The sequence below is a fragment of the Zalophus californianus genome, chromosome 15 (genome assembly GCF_009762305.2).
Source record: "Zalophus californianus isolate mZalCal1 chromosome 15, mZalCal1.pri.v2, whole genome shotgun sequence".
Lineage (NCBI taxonomy): Eukaryota > Metazoa > Chordata > Mammalia > Carnivora > Otariidae > Zalophus > Zalophus californianus.
In genome coordinates, this window is record NC_045609.1 from 76846519 (window position 1) to 76867079 (window position 20561).

A 20561-nucleotide genomic window follows, 5' to 3' on the forward strand; every position below is an offset into this window, starting at 1 on the left:
TAGGCTGGGAACGTCACTTTTGAAACCGCACGCTTCCGAAGGCTGCTCACTTGCACAGCTGCTAAGTGTTGCTGTGTTTCCAGTGGCCCCAGAAGGGCGTGTTCCCCGAAATACGCTGCTCTTAGCAAACCCTCAGTCTTGGAGGGGCAAGCCGTGGGGAGAGCAGCGTGCCCGGGTTTTACGCACGCTCGACAGGTAGCCTGCCACGACACATGGTGGTGAGTGCTGGGGACACGTGTGGACGCCACCTTGGCATCAAAGGCACAACAGGATGTGGCCCACCCGCCCGGGAGCCCAGCGAGCCCTGACGACGCGGAGGGCATGCCCCAGAGCAGCCGGGGTCTCCACACCTCCCAAGGAGCCCTGCCCACTGTCGAAGCTCCTCGTCACTCTTCCACACCCCATCCTTCCCTGAAAAGCTTGGGGCATCGGCTTCCCACCGACTCTCCCAAGTGAGCCCCCGACACAGACATGACTTCGGAGGGAGCACTGCAACCTCCTTGCACCTGGCATCCCGGGCCTGGCCAAAGGGACCGGCGGCCTCGCGGACATCCCCCCGCCCGCAGATGAAGAGGAAGTGCCCCCTGGGAGACGTCAGCCCTCCTCTTGGGCCGCGGCATGCTCCCACGTCCGCGTGAGCACCTGCACCTTCCGAGGACAACCTCTTGCGTGGTGTGCTGTCCTCCTAGCCTCACCCTCTGAGACAGGACCTCCTAACTTTACAGCCTCTCTTTGGAAGGAGAACGAGTGTGACCTCGCCGTGCATGCCGAAGCAACAGAGCTGAGTCACGACCAGCAGAGAGCTCACTTCCTTCCGTCACAAGGGACCAGGACAGGGCAGCCCCGTCCCCTGAGGCGCCTCCCTCGTTGCCTTTGGAAGGCCAGAGTGTGCGGGCCCCGGCTCTCCACTGGTCTCGTGCTGGGGACAGTGGTTAAAACACTTGAAAAGCCAGCTCTCCCCGGGATGGGAAGACGCTCCCTAAAAGAAGAATCTAGATGTCTTTCTCCAGTCCGTCAATAAATCATTTTTGTAATAGATCAAAAGCAAATGTTCTCAAGTCGAAGAGCTTAGTGGCTGTTGGTAGAGTTAAAATAATAATCCTTCTAGTATCCAAAGGGTTCTGTTTTGTGTTTTTGTTTTTGTTTTTTTTTCAGGGAAATTTTCACATTGATGATGAAAGAAAATAGTTCCATTTTGGAGGTTCTTCCTGAAGATAACGGCTTTTGTTCTGCTGCTCTGAATCTGTGTACGTTCCGTCTAATAGGTCACTGTGCTGCTGTATCTAGATGGAACCACTGGTGGTGTTTTTTAAGAGAAATAAATTCCTTAATGAAAATAGCATTGCGTTTCTTTCTGTCTGCACATGGCTGTCACTCCCAAGATGCAAGCACCTGCCGACCCAGCGTCTTGCTTAAGCCCTTACGGCTCAGCCCCACCCCAAGCCCACCCAGACTCCCCCTGACCACGAGAGAGCATTCACTGGGGGAAAAGGTGTGCTCCGAACCTCTGACCCGGGGGGCTCCCCTCACAGGGGGCTCTCTCTGGGACCTTCTCCCACCCTTCCAGAAACCTCCACTGCCTGAGCCGGCCTCCCTGGCAGACAGAAGCCACCATCCTCCTGGGACATACGGTCTGAGAAATTCCAGCCCCATAGCACCGGCCGCCCCACCCCTTCCACCCCTCTGCCCGGCAACTTTGACATCTTCCCAGGCAGACGGACCCAGGCGGCGCCCTTCCCTCACCTCCTCCAACCACTCAGGCCCCTTCCCTTCTCTCGCTCCGGACAGCTGTGGGTTTCGTAAGTGAGGGCACCAAAATGGTTTCCAACTAATTCATTTCCACGAAAGGTTCAAAGCGGGCATCCCCAGGGCACCCAAGGAGCTTCAGGCTGCTCTCCCTCCAGGAGGGGCGTCCATAGGGTATCAGGATCTAAACGCCCTTCCCGGAGACCGTGAGGAGGAGAGAAGGTCGGGGCCTTGGGAACAGGCACTCAATGGGCGGCAAGCCAGGACTCCTGGCACCACCTGGACGCCGGCCTCACTCAGCGGTCAGGGGCCCGGCTCCACGGCCTGGGGGGGAAAAGAGGCCTGTTCAGATGCCTGGAGGCTGAGTTCTCCTCCCTACTCAGTCACCAGGAGTTTGTTGAACTCCTACTTTATCCATGGCACTCAGAACCAAATCAGAAAAAGCCCCTGCCCTCCTGGACCCTGTATCCTAGGGACATGGGCCACCACTGGCCGGAAAACCACAGGGCACAGCGCAGGGCCTCTCACACTTCGAGGAGCACAGACTCACCTGGGCGGTGTGATAAGATGCAGATCCTGACTCAGTAGGTCTGAGTCTGGGTCTGCATTTCTAACAAGCTCCCAGGAAAAGCTGCTGGTCTAAGGACTACCCTTTGAGAAGAGAGGCCTACACCCTAATGTCAGGCCAAGGTCTGCAGTCAAAGCAGGACCTACGTTCAAACGGTTGTCCCCTTCAGGCGTTGTACTCAGACGTGTCTTATTCATACTCCCATTTGCGCTGCCCTTGAGGGGCGTTCCTACCACCGGTTCTCAAAGTCTGGCCCCTGGACCAGCAGCGGCCACCACCCCAGGGACTGGTGAGATCGGCATTCTCAACCCCCACCCCGGATCTAATCAGGAGCTCTGGTGGGGGAGCCGGTAACAGGCCTGCAGGTGATTCCCCTGCTCACTCAAGTTGGAGGATGGCTGATTGACAAAGTGCTTTCCCCTCCTGGCAATCTCATTTAAACTCCCTGCCGGCAGCTTTGTAGGTGGAGACTGCAGAGGTGTAGGTGGTTGAGGCTCTTACCTATAAACGGGAAATGGTGTGTATCATTGGCCGCCTTTGTTCTTTAAAAATGGGAGCAAGGACACGACGGTATATAATCGCATGGCCGCCTGCTTTTAAAAAATGAGAGGAGGGGCACCTGGGTGGCTCGGTCAGTGAAGCGACTGCCTTCGGCTCAGGTCATGATCCCAGGGTCCTGCTCAGCGGGAAGCCTGCTTCTCTCTCTCTCTCTCTCTCTCTCTCTCTCTCTCTCTCAAATGAAAAAAATCTTTTAAAAAGAGATCAAGCCAAAACTGAAAAAAATAAAGTTACCTATAGGGAGAGATGGCCAACAGGGGACAGCATGAGGGGACAGGTATAAAAACCAGACTTTGTTGAATGTGCCTTGTCTTGTAGACTTGACCTTGGGTGCAAGTATCAAATGGAAAACAAATCTGGCTTTAGCGAGGAGAGGCTTTTACTTGAAAGGCTATTGCAGCAGTGGGGAGATACAGCAGGCGAGAGGACACTCTGACCCTCGGATCTGCAAGGTCTCAAGGGTCAGGCCAAAGGGGGTCTGCTTCGTGGAGAGGAGTAAACAAGGCTCCTCACATCCCACTTCCCCACACCCAGATCTTTCTAGAAGAGAATGCCTTACCCTGAGGCCAACCTATTCTCAGAAGGGGCTGTGTGCCGGCTCAGGCTGAATGAAGATGGGCCAGAGTTCTGGGTCCTGGAGCAAGGAGAGAAACCGAACCAAAGTTTGGTTAGCAAGCACTTTGTTCGGATGGATCAGTGGGGACTGGTGGCTCAGCTAATCATTTATGAGGCAAAGGATGGGAATTTGGAGGGCCTGTGTCAGGCCTGGTCATAGGTAAACAAGTAGGGGGAGGGGCATCCCTGGGGTTTCTCTAAGTCCGCACGCAAGGAGAAGGGTGGTTTTTTTTACTGTTTTCCCAGAACACAAAATGGTGAGTGGGACTCCCTTAACCATCTCTGTTCTCCAGGACCACAGGGCTCAAGTAAAATTCAACATTGTCACATTTAGAAAGGTCTAAAGAACTAACAGGTTATTTGGAAAACTAATAAATAATGTGAAAGCATCAAGTCCCATTTGTTGAAGAATTGATGGGGTTGATGCCAGGAATACAAGTTTAACATTCAAAAACCTATCCATGCAATGCGACCCATTAACAGAACGAAGAACAATCATATCATCTCAAAACATGCAGAAAAAGCACTTGAGGGAAAAAAAACCCTGAGCACTCATTCATGATAAAAACTCTCAGAAAATGTAAGATAGACGGGAATTTCCTTAACCTGGTAAAGCATCTACAAAAACTCTACAGCTAACATCATATTTGGGAGTGAAATTCTGAACACATTCTCCCTAAAAGGAAAAAAGGAAGGACTTCTAATTAACGTATTAGAGGTTCTTAGTAATGTATTAAGGGGGAAAGAGTTTATTTTCTCCCAGTCTTTGTCTTTCAGTCTATTTAGAAATAACATAATTGTATACAAAAGAAATCCAAAGGGATCTAGCGAAAACAAAGACAAAAACAAACACCAACACATGCACACAGGAAATCTGAAAAATTTGGCAAGGTCTCAGGACACGAAGTCAATGTACAGAAATCAATTATACACCTCTGTATTGGTAACAAACAGAAAAAATTTAAAAATAGCATCAAAAACCATAAAATGCGTAGGGATAAACTTGACAAAAAATGTAAAGTACTTCCAGGCTAAAACTAAAAAATTATTGCTGAAAGAAAAGAAAGATACAAATATGCCATGCTCATGAATTGGGATGCTCCATATTGTAAAGATCTCCATTTCCCCATTTTAACTATAGATGCCAGGCAATTCTAATCAAAACCCCAGCAGGATTAGGGTTGCTATTCTTTCTAGCCAACCACATATCTGAGCGTCACTCATTTCTTCATAGAAAATGATCTCTAACCTCCTTTTGCTAAGTCAGACCCCTTGTGCAGAATGCGCAGCCATATTTGGAGCGCTCACATCCACACTGGGAGCGTGGATTCCTGATGAGGGTCTGAGTAAGCTAAGTACGCACAGGTGTGGACTGAAGTTAATTTCCACACATGTATTAGTCCACTGTTTATACCATAACATATTTCCAAGTAAACTACACACAAGATAACACTGGGTTCGGGGGGAGGCCAAACCTCAGACCCCCAATATTATGGAGCTTATCTAAGCCTGGAAAAAAGCTGAACTTGACTTTTGCCCAAACTTGGAAGTAGAGGTCTTCAAAGCAAATAGATTTTTCAGCTACTGGGAGAAAATACACTCAGCAAGCCTGGGGAAACTATTTTATATTTAAAGTGGGTTTCTTGTGGGCCACCTAGAGTCGGGTCTTGCTTTTTTATTCAATCAGGCACTCTCTCTTTTAACTGGTATGTTTGGACTAATCACGTTTAAAATAATGATACAGCAATTGCACTACTAGGTATTCACCCAAAGGATACAAAAATACGAATTCAAGGGGGCACATGCACCCCAATGTGATAGCATTATCAACAATAGCCAAACCGTGGAAACAGCCCACATGTCTACCCACTGATGAATGGATAAAGCAGACGTGGTGTGTGGATGTATATACGTATGTATGTATACACACACACACACACACACACACACACACAGTGGAATATTACTCAGCCATAAAAAGAATACCTTGCCATTTGCAACCACATAGATAGAGCTAGGGTGTATTATGCTGAGTGAAATAAGTCAGTCAGAGAAAGACAAATACCATATGATCTCACTCATGTGTGGAATTTAAGAAAGAAAACAGATGAACAAAGGGCGGGGGGGAGGAGAGAGATGTAAACCAAGAAAAGACTCTTAACTATAGAGAAGGCACTGATGGTGACCAGAGGGGAGGTAGGTGGGGGATGGGTGAAACGTGATGGAGATTGAGGGAACTTGGGATGAGCACCAGGTGTTGTATGGATACGTTGAATCAATATATTGTACACCTGAAACTAATATGTATTAACTAGAATTTGAATAAAAGCTTTAAAAAATTAGAAATGTGGGTGGATTAAAATCTACCATCTTATTAGCTCTTTTCTATCTGTTCCATTTGTTCTTTGTTTCTCTTTTCCTCCTTTTCTGCCTTCTCTGGGTTTAAGTGAGCACTTTTTATGATTTCATGTAACTCCTATTGGATTATTTATGCCTCTTTTCAAAGACAGGTAGGTGCTGGATGTGTCTGACCAAGGGGCGGGGAGGGGCCCCTTCCACTAGATGTACCAGGAGGAGGGGAAATGATTTTCCTCTTCCCACACCTGCCTCCTTCTAATTCATTCTCAAAAAGGCAGCCAAGACAGAAAACGTACCCCTCTAATGGGCTTTTTTCCCCCCCTATGTGACACGAATAAGCATTTCCCCCACCCCAAGGGTTTGCCCACAAGTGGAAGATGGTCTCTGAGAGAGAGAGAGTGGGAGGGAGATAAGATGCTGCAGACAAATTAACTAGCAAATTAACAAATTAAGCAGAGACAAGCTTCTGCCAGTCTGCGTAACCAGCGGGGCCAGGGGAAGAACAGCTTGGCATCATTACGTGAACGCCCAGTCAGGAGCAAGGAGTCTGGGCAGATGATTCTGATTCTGCCTTTGCAAAAGGTCCCCTTTCCAGATAGAGATTCGGGTTGCCCTGGCTCTGAGGCTCGCACTCTGGGACTTGTGGGGTGGTCACCGATCCATTATTAGTTACACCCCTGAAGTCTGGGAGAAGCTCTGGAGGCTTCCATGGAGGGAATTTGGTGAAAACTCACTGGGGCGCTGGTGCTGCTGTGCACCCCCCCGCCCCCACCCCACACAGAGAATGTTCAGAGAAACTCAGGGCCCTGTCTATGTGCTAAGTTCTTGAATGGCACTAGTGAGCAAAAGTAGCCAGTTGGAAAACAAGACCAACCTTCTGGGTGACTAAAGGTTTAGGAAGTGGGTGGGAGAGGTAGGTCGGCTCTGGAGCCGCTCCTCGCAAAGTGTCAGCCTTGAGAGAAGGCTTGGACCTGGGGTGTGTCCCTGGGAAAACCCCTGGGCAGGGCTGACTCTGCGTCTTTGGGTCATGGGCGCGTATGTTAGGTCCAGTTTCAAGCTGTGTCCTCCCGTCCTGTGACGTAATTCCTTCTGTGTCCCACCTTCAGGAGGGCCTCCCGTGTGGGGAGGCGGGGAGACTGAAGCCTGGAGCCTTCGGCACCAGGCCCCTCTGCAGCGTTCGGGTGATTTGGGAGAACAGGCAGAGCCCGTGGCAGCGGGGCACGGGCCCAGACAAGGACGAGTGAGCCGGGGAGGGGTCTCACGCGTGAAGCAGCTGCTCTGTGGATTACCACCCCCGGGCTCTTTTTCTTCGTATACTGTAAGAAGGTGAGCTTCCAAGAGGGGCTGAGGGCTATAGACGGCATGCTTATTCCAGAGCACAAGCTAATCATTGTCTCCCTCTGTAGCCCCCCATTACCGCCTCTCCCCACTCACCTCCCGGCCTTTGCACATGCTGGGCCCCTGCCTGCACCGCCCTCTGACTGACTCCTACTTGTCATTCGGGTCCTCAGTCGGCCACCCTTCTCTGGGGAGCGATACCTTGCCTGCCTGGGTCGGCTGCCCTCCCTACGTGCTCTTACCCATGTGGTGTTGAGCTGAGCTGTTGATAAGCCTCTCTCCTCCATTAGAGCATGAGCTCCTTGAGTGTGTCAGGCAGAACAGTGACCCTGGAACCTACAGATGTTGTGTCGTCTGGCCAGGTGGAATTCAGGTTGCCGAGCAGCTAACCTTAAAATAGGGAGGCTGTTCTGAATTACCAGGGGTGAGGAGGTGGGCAATATAAATATAATCTCAAGGGTCCTTAAGAGTGGAAGAGGAAAGGGGCACCTGGGGGGCTCAGTCGGTTAAGTGTCCGACTCTTGGTTTCAGCTCAGGTCACCATCTCAGGGTCAGGGGATCCAGCCCCGCGTCTTAGGGCTCTGTGCTCAGCGGGGTGTCTGCTTGAGATTCTCTCTGTCTCTCTGCCCTGTCCCCACCCCCACACGTGCATGCACTTTCTCTTTCTCTCAAATCTTAAAAAAAGAGTGGAGGAGGAGGCAGAACAGTCCGTGTCAGAGGGATGTGAGGAAACCTTGACTGGCTGTCGCTGGCCCCAGAGATGGAGGTGGGGGCCGCAAGCCAAGGAATGCAGGCGGCCTTTAGAAGCTAGAAGAGGCCTTAAAACAGATTCTCCCCTAGGATCCCCAGAAGGAACATAACCAGGCCGACACCTTGCTTCTAGCCCGGTGACAGCCACGCCAGCTTCTGATCTCCAGAACCAAGTGTATATTGTTTCAAGCCGCTAAGCTTGTGTAAGGATCGGCTTGTCCACAGTATCCTGAGGGCAGCGCTGGGATCCAGGAACGATGTAGGGGGATGGCAGAGCCACCGTCCCATAGGCCATCTGTAACCTCTGTGGCACCGGCACCAGCCTTTATACTCGACTCCCCTGGGGTGGGGGGGGGGGGGGCGGAGAGCATGCTAGGACACATCAGGGCCGGGTCACCAGGCTCTGGGTGTGGTCAGACTGCCCCTGGCTGGCGCGCTCCAGCTCCCTGGGCCCCCGCCCACTCGGTCCCCTGACCGGCTGTCATGGCACCTCCACAGCTGCACCTGGGTCTCAAGACTGTCCTGGGGGTGTCTGGCAGAGGCGGCTCCCTGGGTCCCTTAGGGACCCCTGGGTTGGGCCTCCTGGCCTCAGGGCTCCTGACGGCTGCCGGTTGCATGCTGAAATAGCCCAGCAGGTTCTATCTGAAAATCTCTAGTCATCTTTGCACAACTCCCTGTGGGAGAAGCTTCTGGTGTCTTGGGCTCACATCCGACCGGTTCCCTTCCCTAAACACCTCGGGATTTGGGCGCATTCCCAGAGCCCTAGAAGCGCATCATACAGGAGATAGGAGGAGAACTGATTACAGAGACAAAGGGAGAGGCCTCCGGTGCTACTGAGCCCTACCCAAAACTTCAGCGTAGACCAGAGAGAGCACTAAGGGCTTCAACATCAGGCTGTTGAACAAGCCCTCCCGAGGATGCTTTTCATTGGCTTGATTATCACATAATCACATACAATGAAATTCAACGATTGTAAATGTACAATGCAGTGAGTTTTAACAAACGTATACAGTCAAGATACAGGACATTTCCTTCACCCTGACAAGTTCCCCAGTGTTGCTTTGCCATCAAGGGCCTCCCATCCCCCCCCGTGCTTCCTACCTGCTAGCTGGGAGCCGGGAGGGGAGATGTGAACGGAGTAGCCCAGACGAAGCACTGGAGTCCTGTGGGGTCTCCTGACATGAAGCTTATTTTCCTTTACGGTTTTCATTCCTATCATTATTTAAAAAATATTTTATCAACGTATTCTAGGCCAGTATAGGTCCCAGAGCACTGCGAGTATCGGCAGCTTTCAACTGACCTTCCCCACCTGCCGAGGACACCTGACCGCCCTGCCAGCCCGCTCTCGGCTGCCCTCCGGGATGAGAGATCATAAACATGTGTCGTTTTAAGCTCCTAAGTTTGTGGTAATTTGTTACAGCAGAAATAGGAAACAAATGTAGTCATTGATATTAATATTAATATATAATTATATTAATAGTGTGTTACACTCTTGTTGTGCTTCACTCTATACAAAGCCTTTTACCTCGTCTTCCCAGTTAGATTACAAATTCCTTAAGGGTATGAACTGCCTTTTATACTCTTGTGCCCTAATAGCACTTAACGCTCTTCCAGGAACTTAGGAAATGAGGAGCAAGGGAAGGAAAAGAGTAACATTTATTCCGTATATACTTATGTCCCAGGCACTATCTGAAGCATTTTCTATGCTTTATCTCATTCAATCTTCACACTCCTTAAAAAAAGAAAGAAAGAATCTATTTCACAAGTTCAACACTTTATAAGTCCTCACGTTTCCCTTGTTTATTTCCCTTTGGCTTTGCGGGTCATCAGTAAAGTTCCATTTGAAAACCCCTGCTGGTGTCCTTTAAGCCAAGGGAAACACAGAGATGGGAAACACTTTGCCCATGCTTGGCCAGAGAGAATACGAAGCAGGGCCCGGCATGCGGCTGAGCCTGGGGCTCTGAGCCAAGGGAGCTGGTGTGAGACCCAGCTCTGCAACCCACTGGCTCTAGGACACTGGGCAGGTCACTTACGGTCCCTACATCTAAATCTCTTCCTCTGTAAAACCCATGCAATCTTCCCTCTGCAAACGTTCACTGAGCTCCTCCTGCAGGCCAGGCCCAGCCACTGGCCCTAGAGCTGCGACAATGAACAAAAGAGGCAAAAGTCCCAGCTTATTAAGGGGGCTGACCTTCCAGACGGGGTACGGAAACTCAATAAGACACAGAAATAAATACAAAGTCTGTTTGTCAAAAATGCTCAGGAGAAAACAATAAAGCAGGGGAACCGATGTCCTTTGATAAGTGAATGGTTAAATTGTCATACGTCCAAAATCGTGGAATACTGCTCAGCAAAAAAAAGGGAGTATTGAGACTCACAACCTGGAAGGACCTCATTCTCAAATTATAGAGATGAGGGACAGGTAAAAAGTTTCCAGAGCTTTGGCGGGGCCGGGGGGTGACTGTAGCATGAGAGAGATCTTTGTGATGATAGAATAGTTCTGTACCTTGGTAGCAGTGGTGGTTACACAAATCTACACACAAATAAAAATGGCATAAAACTATACACACGCATTGGACCAATGTCAATTTCCTAGCTTTGCCGAGGTACTATCATGACGTGAGATGCAGCCGTTGGGGGAAACTGAGTAAAGGCTGCAAGAGACCCCTCCATACTGTCTTTACCACTTGCTCTGAATCTATAATTATTACAAAATTCAAAGTTTTTATTTAACATGTAGGAAAATGTAAGCTAAAGGAGGGAGGAAGTATGGGCATTTTGCAGGGGAACCAGTGTGGAAATTTTGGGTAGGGCATATCAACACATAACTACTGCAGAGGGCAGGTGGGTGGTGTCAGTGGGCTCAAACGTAAATCCAGAATGCGGCAAATAGTAAATTTTAGCTTATTATTTTTATTAGAGAACGTAGTGTTAGGTTTTAAAAACTCTGTTCTTGGGGTGCCTGGGTGGCTCGGTTGGTTAAGCATCTGCCATCAGCTCAGGTCATGATCCCAAGGTCCTGGGGTGGACCCCCGCATCGGGCTCCTTGCTCATCGGGGAGCCTGCTTCTCCCTCTGCCTGCCATTCTCCCTGCTTGTGCTCTCTCTGTCAAATAAATAAAATCTTAAAAAAAATTAAAAAAAGAAAAACTCTACTCTTGTGTGTGTGTGTGTGTGAGAGAGAGAGAGACAATATTGCTGTGGTCATGTTTCTTTTAAAAGTCCCTAACTTTTGGAGATGCACACTGAAATATTTAGATGACATGATATGTGACCTGTGTTTTCAAATTAAGACCAAGAAGTGGATGGAGGGTGGATGCGCAGGGCTGGTAAGGGTTTGGGGCTGGGGTGGGCTATGGAGACAGTGATGCTGTCCCTTGAATTCGGTCACAAGGTCACAGCGGCACCCCTTCCCAGACAGAAGCCAAGAACAGCGGGAGCCATTTCTCCCGCACATCCCTGAGGTCAAGACCACACTCCTATCTCTGGCTCCGGGTTGTTACAGAGGTGTGGTGCCTTCCTGTCCCGGGGGAGCCACGTCTTTGTAGGGGGTCTGTAGGAGGAGATCAGAGAGGGCCCTCTTTCTCCTTTTCCAGCTGAGGCCATTTCCTGTTTTGCTCTTTGGAACTCGTAGGTCTCATCCCTGTTTTCGGTTTGAATGATCTGTTCCCTAGGAAGCCAGGGTGTGAGGAGAAGCAATAGAGCATGAACCTGTGGTTTCCCCAAACTTGTTTAGCAACAGAGCCTTTTTCCCCCAAAACAAATCCTTATGAGTCATCCAAAGGCCTGAAAACAAACAACCTTTCAGTATTTTTGCTGTGTGATCTTGGGGAAAGCGCTTCCTCTGGGCTCCAGTGTCTTTTGCAAAGCACTTTACAGTTTGGTCCCATCTTTAAAGAACTGCTCGGCTCCAGGGGGTGGGCAGGCTAGGAGGTAATCCCTGTCTTGGAGCCTAGGAACCTGGGCACAGAGGGTGTGTGGTTCTCTCTGAGCCGCACGCTGGGTGATGGATGAGCCACTTTCCTCGCTGGGTCCTCCATCGTGCCTACCACGTGGAAGGTGGGTGGGTGGTCTTGTCCCTGCGGCCCCTGAGGGCGAGCCCAGTGACGTGTGCAGGTGTCCCACCTCAAGGCAGTCAGCCCGACAGCCCCTGGATGAAGAGAACCACCTGGTTTCAGACTTGTCTGCCCACTGACCACCCAGGGAACAGGGGCCTGTGTGAGGGGTCTTTATTAATAAAGATAATAACAATACTGAGGGTGTCATGTACTGAGTGCATTTCTTACTCAATTCTCCCAACCACCCATCTCCCTATCATTATGATTATTATCCCTACCTCACAGAAGGGGACACTGAGGTTTGGAGCGGTGGAAGAATCTATCTGAAATCAGCCAGCCAGGACTCAAAACCCAGGTCTCTCTGGTTCCATGGGCCTCACTGTTTTGTTTTGTTTTTTTTCTTTCTTTAAGATTTTATTTATTTGAGAGAGAGCATGAGCGGAAGAGTACACGAGCAAGGGTAGGGGCAGAGGGAGAGGGAGAAGCAGGCTTCCCGCCGAGCAGGGAGCCCGATGCGGGGCTCGATCCCAGGACCCTGGGATCGTGACCTGAGCCGAAGGCAGACGCTTCACTGACTGAGCCACCCAGGCGCCCTTTGTCTTTTCTTTTGTGTTTTGTTTTTATTTTGTAAAAACTATCCCCTTTACCCAGTGGAAGAGTTTATATTTCCTGTGACGTTCCCTAGAGATATTCTCTGCGTATATATATTTCTTTCTGTCTGACTCGAAATGAGGTCTATATAGACTACTTTCCACCTGGCTTTTTTCATTGTGAAGTTGGGTCCCGGACCAGTGCATATAGATTTTCCTCTTCACATTTTATCTATGTGGTATTTGTAGGTGTGGCCCATATAGATTCCTTCAATCAGTCTCCTATAAATGATCGCTTCGGTGGGTTCCAGAGATTTACCCCAAACACCGCTGAAGCCAGTGCCCACACTCTGCCCACCCTGCAGGTGCCTCTTGTCAGACAGTGGGGCCACCTCCTCTCCCCGGGCCCTGCGTCCAAAAGTCCTTCTGGTCCTCACTACAGCCAGGGATCCTTCCGAGGGAGAAGGGCGAGTGCGTGTTCTCAGTGCCCCTAGGAGGGCAGGAGGGCAGGAGGGCAGGAGGGGGCCAGCTGGTCCCTTTGCCCCCCTCCTCCGGACGGGGCTCTGGGCAGACCTCCCGGAGGAGAGCCGCCTGCTCCCTTGGAAGAAGGAACACACCTGCAGTAGGCGGACGGCCCCCTGCCCTCATCACCCTCCCCTGCCCCTTCTACCTGGGCCGAAGCCTCTCACGTCCACTCTTCCCGTTTTGTAACGTCGGGTCCACTTTCCTTCCTTCTGTTCCCTCCGCAGAGGGCTGACGCTGTCACAGGACAGAGCAGATGGCGATCAGTTTTCCAGGGTCAGCACTGCCTCTCCTGGGAGGTGGCCCTCGGGTGGCCTGGGGACTCTGCAGCGATAGGCAGCCAGCCTGAGACCAGAGCCGCCTGGGCACAAAGCTGTGGCTGGACAACAAGGCCACGGGCAGGTTGGCAAGTCACCCCAAACCCAGAAGTGCCCCCCTTGCCCTAACCAAATCAAACTAAGCACTCACTGAAGCCCACCGAAGCTTTCAGTAGTCTCCCCCTGTTCCTACAAAGCTTGAGAAGCAGGAAGGGGAAGAGGGAAGAAGCATCTTTCTCAGTGTGGTGCTAAAGAGCATGCACCTTGGGGACAGAGAGAACTGGCCTTGAGTCCTGGCTCTGGAGTCCACCAGGGACATGACTTGGAATTAGTTACCCACTCTAGGCCTCAGTTTTATCAGCTGTAAAATGGGAGTAAGAATCCCAACTTCATGAATTGCTGTGACAAGGTGTATAAAGCATCTCTCACGGTGCCTAGCACGAAGGCAATACTCGATACATTTAGTACTGTTGCGGTTTGGCTTCTCAAAGTGGAAGAAGCTGGGTGAAGATGTGCTTTCTGGAGCCGTTCAGCCTCAGCCGGGCGCTGTGGGGCCAGGGGCGAGCATTGCAGCATGGAGGTGGTGCTGGTGCTAGACCGTGGCAGGCCTGCATCAGTCAGCCGTTGGCCACAGGGGCCAGGAGGGAGAGCTGCAAACCTCCCAGGCACCCCCGGATGAGGCTTGGGGGCACCCCTCCCGAGAAGACGCACCTATGAGTCCTCACCAGCCAAGACCTGCAGCACCTGGAGGTGGGCCCGGCCACCAACAGCATCGCGACGTTGCCATCATCCCTAGCAGTGGTGGCCAGAGCGCTGTGTGGAGGAAGACGGCCAGGCTGAACGCTGGCTCTGTGGGAAAGAGTGGCTCGATCGATTAGTGATGTCTGTAGTGGGCACAGGAGGGGAAATCATGGCAGCATATTTGCTCCTGAACCTGAGGGCCACCCCGCCCTTTCCAGTGCGTGCTCTCTCTCTCTGACTTGAATTCTAGAACCAGGCACTTGTTCACTCACCACATAGTGATTGAGGAGCTACCGAGTGTAAAGTACTGGACCTTTGCAGGCCTTGCGGGAGCCTACTGTCCAGGAGAGAAGAGGGAAATTGCCCAATCACAGGGCCAGTGAACACACAGGAATAAAAATGAAACCCAATCCATCCCCGACAACCATTCGATAAGGTCAGTCAGGAAGGGCTGTGTTTTCCAGCAATACAAACCCTTCTCAAATCTCAACCTAAACAATCAAGTCCTGGGTTTTGCTCATTTCCTCTGAATATGTGTTCAACTCTTCGGGCCTCTCCCATTGTTCTCCAGGTGGTGTACCACACGTTTGGTACGAGATCCGGCTTTGGACGCAGAGAGAGATGGGATGGGGAGGGCTGGGATTGGGGGGCTGCCACTTACTAGCTGTGTGACCTTGGGCAAGTTACTTAATCTCTCTGAGTCTGTTCCTCGTCTGTTGAACTGGTCCAACAACTGCAGCTGCCCCGTACGGCCAATGTCCCCTGCGCTGAGTTAGGAACCTTCCGGCCCCGAGGACCGTGCTTGGCAAGGAGGATGTGTCCCGAGTGGAGGAAGTGTTTTGCAGCAGTGGGGACCTCCCAGCTTACTAAGGAGAGTACAGGAGGAAGAGTGGCGGGTGGGATGGTCCTCAGGGCCTGGGAAAGGGGGGCCACCTCAGCTAACGGCTTGTCTCTTCCGCTTTGCTGGCAGTCAGGTGTCCACGAGTGAGTGCCCCTGGGACTTAGGAGCCCAGCCCCCAGCAGGCCATGATCTTCATCACTCAGCGGTCAGGTGGGTCTCTGTGCCTCTGTGTCCTCGGTGCTGACAGGCTCCCGAACCCCGAGGGAGGTTCTCCAGGTAATCCCAGACCTGCAGGGGGCTTCGAGAACCGGGCAGGGCCTGGAGGGTCATGCACCCCTGCTGACCCTGTGAGAGGGACTAGGGCGGTGGCCCAGATTTGCTTCCCTCTGGGGAGCCCTGGGGAGTGGGGGAGAGGGAGTGATTGTGGTGGGGGGTATGCACCTGGGCTGGAGGTGATCTGGGCTCCCCTGAGCCTCTAGGTGCCCTACATGCCTCCCAGTGGCCCCGGGAGAAGGGGTGGCTTTGTTCATTCTCCAAACTGTCTCCAACCCCCAGGGGCCACGCCAGGCTCAGCGACTCCAGAGACCCCCCCTGTCCCCCTGCCAGTTGCTGGGGGGGCCGCTGTGGAGAGGGGCAGGAGGGGTCTGAGAAAAGACTCAGCGCCTCCCTCCTCCATCCCGCAGTCTGTCTGTCTGCTCTCCTTGTCTCTGTGTGTCCATCCCTGTCTCTGCTCCTTTCTCTCGTGTCCGAGTGGTTCTTCCGATGTGTCACTGGCTCGGGTTCTCATCCATCTCTGTCACTCCCTGTCCCTGGACTCATCTTCCAAGGTCCCTGTGTGTCTGTCTTTCTGGCCCATGCTCTCCTCCCGCCCCACCTCCCCTCACTCCTCTCTCTGAAAGGAAGCCCATCCCCTGTGCGCCAAAACCCCAACCCTCTGAGGTTTCGGGAAGGTGGGGTTTGCGGACTCAAGCCAGGCCCCCCGAGGCCAAGCAGGGAAGCAGTCGACAGCTCCCCCAGAGCAGCGGTTTTGGCCACCCCTTCATCTGGTCTATTGAACGTATTTCTTTCTAACGCGTCCCACATGGAGTAACAAACAACCAGTGCGTCCTCTCCCCCAGGGCCCGTTCCTTGCAAGGCACTTTGTCATCCAAGAGCTGCCTGTCGCCAGAGCAGAGAGGGATGAAGCAGCCTGATCCCAGCCAGCAGGGTCTGGGGGCAGCGAGCCGGGCTTTCTGGGTCTTTCCCACAGGCTGTCCAGCCCACCTCGGTTTGGGATTGGCCGAGTTGGCCACACGTTGGGCGAGAATGGCGTACTGTGTGCTGAAAATGCCCAGGGGCCAGAAGGCTGAGTTGGCAGGAGACCCTCGTCATCTGCAGGAACATATCTGACAGCCTGGCTGTCACTGGGAACGGGGACAGAGGTGACACCCCCCCCCATTCAGTGGGCAGGACTGGGTCATGTCCATGGCTTCTGCGCCGCCCTGTGGTATCTGGCGCCACCGGGCACAGCAGCCCCGTGCCCCAGGCACCTCTCAGCTGCTGGCCGCGATCTTCCAAGCTCGCTCCTTTGTGATGTCCAGGCCTCCAGCTGTCCAGCCCCATTTTAACTGGAAGGGCGTCGGCACAGAGCTAACTGAGTGCCCTCTGCTGACCTCCTGACCACCTAGCTTTTGATCCTACAGCCATCTTCATGCGAGTCACACAAAAGGGGGTCCAAGCCAGCAACAACTAAGAGGATAAAACAGCAACGAAAGGGTGAGGGACTCAGTGGATTTTTACACCAGGTTTCTGGGGGTTCAGACAGGTCCTTCTGTGCAGCCCGGCCTGAGCATCTGGGCTGCGTCACTGGCCCAGCTACAAAGGCCACCCGTCCCAGTGGCCCGGGCCTCCCTGAGGACGCCGAAAACAACAAATGGGTTTGAGATTGGAAAGTGTAGTTCAGGGATTTGGTGTGTGTTTTTATAAATGATAGCCGAGTATTCAGCCGAGTGAAAGGGAAAAGCTTAGGTGATTTAAATATAACGTAGCAAGGTAGGGCAAGGGTGGTGAGGCTGGTGGTCTCCGTCCAGCCCGGGGCCCGGGCTGTGGGCAGTGTTTTCAGAAAAGGCTTTGTCCTCCCTGCGGCTGGCCTGGAAGCTGGGTGTTGGGGCCCTTTCTGGAGGACAGGGATGGATCAGTGACATCACACCTCTCTGCAACCTAACTTGTGGAACATTCCGAAAAGCTGAAGAAGGACTGAGTTTTAAGGAAAATCTTTTTATTTTCTAAAGAAGAATCCATCTGAACTTTATCTCTGTCCTCCTAAATCTGCTTCATAGTTGTTTCTCTGTCCATGCCCCCCTAGATTCACATTACCCACGGCCCAGGTCTGGGTTCACCATGAGCCCATTTTTTCCTATCTGCCCCCTGCCCAGCAGAGAAGGTGTTTCTGGTCCTGCGGATGAACCCCCACAGGCCCCAGGAATCAGATAGACAGGTAGATAGCTCAGCGTCACTGCGACAGAGACCACCGGGGCCTGGGGATGGTCAGTGGTGTGCTGATGAAGGTTTGACAACAGGCTCTTAGGGGAGGGGAGTCCCACTTGCAGCACGGGCCCTTCCTGGGGTTACGTACTCCCACTGTGGCTGATGGCACGCTACAGACGTGACGTTACTGAATGTGGCCTTCCGAAGAGACCCACGTGGTTGGCTCTCCTGAGGGCATTTCCTGCATCCAGACACCACGTGTGAGATCATCGTGGGGTGGACACAAATGGCCCTCTTGGGCTGGAAGTCCCCCTGATTCCTTCCAAGCCCCCAGGGGTTTGGAGACACTTTCCCCTCGGCCAGTTTTACCCTTCCCCCCCAACCCCCAATTCCTGTTCCATCTTATGCCCCCACCCTCCTCCCCCAGCGAGGACAGACCAGAGGTTCAATAATCCTTATCAGACTGCGGACGGCAGCCGGCCAGAATAACAGGCCTTTATTTGTTTAAAAACAGAACTATAAACCAAACCAAAGAAATGCATTATTTTTTTCCAGATATGTAAAAGAAAATACATTCTTGTTATTGCAAGTGAAGAGTGAGGGAGAGGAAATGGGTGGTGGTCACTGAAGGGACAGATCCCCCACTGAAGTGTCTGGGGTGGTGTTTGCTGGAGGGGCCCCAGCCCCAGAAGGTCACAGCCTCTCACTGTGCAGTCTGTGGTTCATGGGGTGGGGATGGCCTCGGGAAAGGAGGGAGGCATATCTGGGCTGAAGCAGGTCAACTCAGCCCTAGGAGGTGGCAGGCAGAAAAGGCAATAGATGTATGCAGGGTCAAGGCTCAGGGACGGGGGCCTTGACACCATCTGAGAGCCTCCGAGTACAAGGAGTTCACATTATTTAATGTAGAGATTCAACTCTACCGTCCCGGGAGTGAGAAATGACCATTTTAGGGCGCCTGGGTGGCTCAGTCGTTAAGCGTCTGCCTTCGGCTCAGGTCGTGATCCCAGGGTCCTGGGATCGAGGCCCGCATCGGGCTCCCTGCTCCGCGGGAAGCCTGCTTCTCCCTCTGCCACTCCCCCTGCTTGTGTTCCCTCTCTCGCTGTGTCTCTCTCTATCAGATAAATAAATATCTTTAAAAAAAAAAATGACCATTTTAATCGTTGAGGCAGGCCCACGCCCTGTGCCATGCAGGGAGACTATCCCTCCTGAGTAAGCCCAAGGGGGATGCCTGGGTCTGATCAGCTGCTGCCCCTGCCCAACTCGGCGAGATTGTCTTGCCCCTGAGTGTAATTCCAGAGTGTGAGGAGGCCTATTTTTCACCAGGCTGGGCCCTCCTTCGAGGCCGACCACTGGGCTAGGTGTTTGTCCTCAGACCTGGGCATCTGTTCCACCCTGGTCTTCAACTTAGTGCCTTCTCAAGGGGCTTCCACGGGAAATTCTGACCAAGCGTGATTTTCACCTGACGCAAAGGAGAGAGGGCACAGGGACAATGAGACTCATGGAACCGAAGGAGGGTGGATTTAGGGGTCTGTTGGGTCTCGGGAACTTGGGAGAATAAAGCTCCATCCCCGCTGACCCAAAGTGGCCTCAGATGGACCTCACCTTGTCCATAGGAGGCTGGGCAACTCTGGCTACCAGCAGGCCCCCTTGGGGATTCTGGGATGAACCTTGGGCATTTCCAGGGGTGATCCCCCACTCCACCTCACACTCACTGAGGCCTTAGCCCCTCCCCACTTTATGGCCTTAATTAAGCCTCTGGTGAAATGGGGTAAAAAGATCCCCCCCAGAAAATGTGGGGACCCCTGAATTAGATGTCCACCGCTGCCCCAACAGATGAGACGCTTTTGGGTGGTGTTCAGACCCCAAGTTAAACGTAAATGGGCATCCGAGATAAAGAATTTCCTTGCTATTTATTTTTAAGTTTTTCTGGTTACAAGGGAAGCCTGTCTGGGAGGGCGACCACAGAGTCCCGTGGAACAGGGGCTTAAACAACAGATTTCTTTTCTCACAGTTCTGGAGGCTTAAGTGTTGGCAGGACTAGTTTCTTCTGAGGCCTCCTCCCGACTTGAAGATGGCTGTCTTGCCCCTCTGTCCGCACGTGGTCTTCCCTCTCTGCCGTTCCGTGCCCTCGTCCCCCCTTTTCAGAGGGACCCCAGTCAGATTGGATTAGGTCACTCTCATAACCTCGTTTGCACTGAGTCACCCCTTTAAAGGCCCTGTATCCAAATACGGTCACATGCGGAGGCACTGGGGCTTGGGACTTCACCCTCTGAATTTTCAGGGGAGACACAAACATTCAGACCATAACATTTCGAGAGCGGGGTCTAACGAGTCTGGGCCCCACCACGTCCAGGCTGCGACACACCAGGCACGTTGTTTGAATTCTGTGTGCTTATGTCTGTATCTCACAGAGAGTGCTAAGGACCAAGACCAAGCAAGCTAACACACGCGGAGTGCTTAGCCTAGTAGCAGGTCCACAGTGAGTCCTTGATTCACATTAGCTATTGTAACGACCAGAAAAAGAATCCCGAAAGAGCTGAATCCCATGTGTGTGTGTTTGTTTATTGTGTGCGTGTGTGCACACATGCACAATGTGGGTATTTATTTTTTAAAAGGAAAGAATCTAGGAACCAACAACCCATACAACTCTAGCACAGGTAGACACTCACTCTGGGGAAGGAAAGGAACCGGCAAATAGTCAATGAGCGAGCGGACTCCATGGGCACCTCCTGGGGCCAAGTTCAAATGCACGTTCCCTGGGGCCCATCCCAGCACAGGGACTCTTTAGGATGGGGGCTTGGGCATCTACTTTAACAAGTGCTCTGAGTAATTCTGATGTACTCCATGCGTTAGAACCACTGACCTGGAGCCAAGCTTGACTCCCTAAAGGGCCTTTCTCAGCAATGTCCCTTGTTAGGAGTATCCTCCCATAACTGACTGGAATATAGAAATGCAGGGGGGTTTGTTGCTGCTTTGCTCTGTTTGGTTTTTAAGTCAACTTTTTAAATTTTGAGATCATTGCAGATTCCTATGCAGTGGTAAGAGATCGTAGAATGAGGTCCCGTGTACCCCTCACCTGTTTCCCCCAATGCTG